The sequence below is a fragment of the Alligator sinensis genome, unplaced genomic scaffold (genome assembly GCF_000455745.1).
Source record: "Alligator sinensis unplaced genomic scaffold, ASM45574v1 scaffold1006_1, whole genome shotgun sequence".
NCBI lineage: Eukaryota > Metazoa > Chordata > Crocodylia > Alligatoridae > Alligator > Alligator sinensis.
The window spans coordinates 8,304-13,130 of record NW_005843279.1 but is presented as its reverse complement, the minus strand read 5'-3'; the positions used below and the strand labels follow the sequence as shown (position 1 = coordinate 13,130).

Here is a 4,827-nt window from a genome sequence, read left to right as displayed (position 1 = left end):
GAATGCTGGAGCCCCAGTCAAAATCCCCAGCAAAGGCAAATATATATATTTATGCCCTGAATCAGTGAACTCAATGAGTGTGTAGGCAAGGGCAAAATGCCTCTGGAGCACAACTGCTACTGAAAAGACCATTTAAAAAACTACTTCCCCATCTAAGTACTCTTACAACAGGAGCAACAACACACAACTTAGTTTTCATTTTTTTATGATAAATAATGAACAATGATCCAGTGCAGTAAAAAGCCTTAAAGAGTTCACAAATAAATCAATACCGGTAGATAGATACTGTGAAAATACCTATTAAAAATTCACTGAGGCAAACCTGAGACTATAGAAATATCCTGCACTGATGTTTTGAGTGACTGTCTCTGCCAGGAAAAAAATGAGTTTTTTTAAGGTAAAATTTCAGAAATTTGACTGAGATAAAATCAAGATTCTGATAAACTGCAAATACACAGTTAAATGAATTTCTATCATGACCCTGTGGAAATGCTAGCCAGGTGTGTGTTTATCCCATGTTTCACTTGGTTTCCAGCGGAGGCGGTTCACTGCAGGGTTTACCAGGAACTGACCTGATATATGAATTGCTGATTCCTTCTCTCGGTCGAGGAGGCTGTTCCTGATCCAACAGGACAAGTTCTGGTTTGACTGTTCCTTTATGACAGCAGAAATTTCTGTTTCAAAGAGGCCATTTTCTTTTGGGGATTTTATTTCAGAAAGTGATGGTATATGATGCTGCTGGGAATTTCTCCACAGCACATGGGGCTCTGGGTACCACTCAGCTGATCGACACGTCACCAGGATCCCTCCATTCTGGTAATCCTCCACAGAGATGATAGGATTAGAGCCTAAACCTAGAAGAAAATTGGTAATTTTTAATATTTCTTAAATCTAATAGCCAATTTTATAAAGGACTGTGGAAATGTTATTCCTGCTATAAAGACTTCCTGGGTATAGCAGAGCAAGGAATACTTTCTATTAACAACTACAGAAATTAGATATTCCTGGATGTGATAGCTGAGAGATTTTATCATCAAAAGTCACTGAGCCAATAAGAAATTATGGTAATTCAGATCGGATTTTGGTAGGTAATGAGGGCATTATAAAAGACTGTAGGCTTCAAACATGGTCATGGACTGAAACACCACAGTATGAAGTGCAGACTCTGGACCCAGCAGAAGCCTAAGTTATTAAGCTTGCGTTCTAGCCATCATCAAAGTGGAGCTAGTTAGAATCCTACTACATGACAGGGTGCTTCTTTCTTGCCTGAATATGGCAAGGCAGAAATGAATAATTATTTGTTGCCACTAAAGATAATTTTCTGCCACTAACGATTATTGTTCAACTAGATTACATTATATCTTTATTTTATAGTAATAATAAATGTAACCAGATTTATTCATCGTTTTATAATACATATTTGTGTTCAAGTCTCTAAGATGTAAAAACAAAGCTGCCTCATCAATACAAACTCTAAATAAGGTGAAAGGAAGAGGATAAGGAATCTTCCCCTCCCAGAAGTGTATATTTAATGGAACATAAATCCTAACTAATTGATATCTTCCAAATCCACAGGACAACTGGTTCAGTGCACTTCCAAAAGTTTCCATGAAACAAAGAAAACTGAATAAAAACAAATGAGAGAATAGTTCATAGATATTAGAAGAAGCCATTTATAAATATAGGGTAAGGCTAGAGGGAAAAGGGGAGGAAGAGCTGCACGCCCCCCATCCCGCCTTAACTGAGTGTTGCTATTTAAGAGCATTGTAGCTGTACATTAATTCCATGTCTACGCTTGCAAAATAGATCGTAATCATAGATAGGCTAAAATCTTGTCACACTAGAGGTCAAATAATTCTGAGGCTTTTCTAAGAAGGGCTGCTCATGCAAAATAATCTTGGGAACTGACTGCTTACAAATTGACAGGGTTCAAATTAAATGGAAAAATAAACAAAATCAGGACTGTAACTGAGGTTTTGGATTTCAAAGGAGCAAAAATTGATTTTAACAAAATGAATTAGTTGCTAAAGTCAACTGCGGTAAAATTGAAATACAGGGCATTTTTACACATGTAAGGGCCACAGCACTGGGTGTTTTGAAAAGCGACTGGTGCAGCATCCCTTGTAGTTGTATAAGTGGCAAAATGCACGTCAGCACTGAGAAAATGGCTGTGACATGCTTTTGAACTAAAACACATAGAAGGTGTTTTAGCTCCAAAACATGCCACCACCATTTTCTGCGTGCTGATGAAAATTGCACCCCTTATACAAGTGCATGCGGTACAACACAGTTCTCATCAGCGCACGCGCAGAGCAGAGTCGATTAACCGAGTCTGGTGTGAAGTGGCAGATCTCCAGCACATCGCGGGACAAAAAGATACATGTATAAATGCCCATAGTTTCTAATTGTAAAATATTTGATATACAAATTACGTGAAGTTGGCATATTAGGAAAGAGAAAAAGCCTGAAAACCATGCAGAGATAAACTCAGACAAGCCACTGACCTGCTACCTTCAGTTCTATTACAGCTTCTTCATAAATAATACCATCATCAACAAGGCAGTGGTATTGCCCTTCATCTGAAGGCCTGATATTGAGAATTGTCAGGGAAACATTTCCATCTGTGATGCCATCTTTCCAAAACGCTGTCCTTCTCTCATATTCTGGCAACTGTCGTCCAAACTGATCTCTCCCATCGCGGTACAGATGAACATAATTTGTAAACTCAGATCGGAACCACCTCACTTCCATGTTCTCAGCGCTCATGCTGGGGGACAGGTGGCATGGCAATACGATCTCTTCCCCCACAATGGCAGTGACTGGCTGATCAGGTCCAACAACTGTAAACAGGGCTGTAAAATGTACCCAAAACACCCCAAAATAAGCTCAGAAGTAAAAAGAGAAATCCAAGATTCTCAGCAAAGAGGTGGATACTAGGCCTGTGCCAGTAGGCAGCTCTTCGATCTAGCTTTGGATTTGGCTGCTTCAGATGCCAGGGATCCGATTCAGAGCTCTGGACTGGGGTCCCACTTCAATCCGGCTGAAGCGGCTCCGAAGCTTCAAAGCCACCTCAAAGATCTGGCCATAGGCTATAATGGGGAATCAATGAAATACCTATAACTTTGTTGTCTTCTGTCTTATTTGGATTAAACTTGCAAAGATGGTAGCCTCTGCTTAGAGCACAAAGTCTACCAACTTTCAAGAAGATTGGTATAGGGATTCATGGGGAACTGCACCCCAAATTCTTGAAAGCAAAACTCATGTCATGTGTATGTAACTGTGCAGTACAGGCACATGTCTGCACATGCACACTCTTGCTGTGCAGTAAATATGGTGACATGCCAAATTGATTGTAAATTCATCTCTGCATCATGTAGGTTTCAAATTTACGCCTGATTAGTTACTATGCAGTAATGTATGTGTAAACACCTTACTGGGGAGTAATTGTGTGTCTGTGGACTGACTTGGGACTAACTTTAGTCCCAAGTCAGTCCACACACAGTATTAATGTGCTTTAATGCCTGCATGTGTAGATACCGGTCTATTCTCGCTTACTGCTCATTAAATTTAAACTGGTGTAAATGCACATGTAGACACTCTCTGTGTTGATAAAAATCTAAATAAACTTTACAGCAGTAGCAAAACACCCATTAATATGGAGCAGATACCTACCTGATTCCACCTTGCAAATACAAAGAATAATGCAGAATGTGAGTAAACCAGGGAGCAATGTGAAGAATCTGGAGATTTGGCACAACGAGGAAGCCATCGTCTTCACTGAAACTTGATCCAGAAGCACGAGGGGAATGCAGAAAAGAATTTGCCTGGAGAACATAGAGCACTAATTATCACCTTTGTGTATTGGATTAGATAGCAGGAAGACAGTGCATAGTTCAAGCTATACAAGGGGAACAACCATGGTTTCAATAAACTTATGAAAGTGTGGACTTATGCCGAAATAGAAATGCCTTAGAAAATCAGCCAGCGAAGGAGAAAGTCCAGGGTTATCCCTGATAATTCCTCTCTCTTTCACCCTAAATGAACACTCATGTGTTGAGTCTTGTGATGATGAAGAGTTGTCATTACATTTTAGACCTTATTAAATGAATGAGATCTAGAATCATAATACTGTGCACTGTTAAAAAAGAAAACATGGGGTCCAGATACAGTTGCATGCCAATATAGCTATTCAAGGCACCATGAGATTTGTCCTCTTCAAGATCTTCAGAGTATTGTGTTAATAGCTCGGGCAAAAGTGGTGAGTGTGGATCAGTCCTGGATAATGAGCTTCATGCTTTGGACTGTGGAGATAATGTTTTGGGATGTCTGAGAGTTTCGGATAATTTCACAATCCTTCTCTATCTTCAGCAGGCCATGAAGCCTAAAGAAGTCTAACTGACAAACAATAATGTAATTATCCCAGGGCCCTACTGTTAGACAATTGGATGGGATAAATGTTGCAAAACAAAGATTGTTCAGCCAAAGCTGCTGAAATATTTGGTTACTGAGCTTGGCAATGGAAAAGTAAGTCATGGCTTTGACAAATGGAGTGAATGGAAATTAATATGGAATAAGGGAAAGTGTAAACTTAAAGTGTTCCTGAATATTTCCTCTGTGGATATTCTTACTTCAGAATAAGTGTTTTGACATGTAGAGTTAACTGGGAATAGTTATTCTGGAATTACTCCCCCCCACACAAGTCCTAAACTGAATGTTTTAACTTCCAGTCAATCAAAAGAGAAAACCAGTTGACTTCACTTAAGATATGTATGTGTTGAGAAGACTGTCCACTGCTGTGCAAAACTGGTCACAGGCTTCTACTAGGGG

At 39.5% G+C, this 4,827-nt stretch overlaps 1 pseudogene; it reads right to left on the bottom strand.

Moving 5' to 3' along the window:
- The window catches only part of LOC102372695, a 25,281-nt pseudogene extending 21,512 nt beyond the window's left edge, over positions 1-3,769 (bottom strand).
- Positions 3,770-4,827: the final 1,058 nt, after the last annotated feature.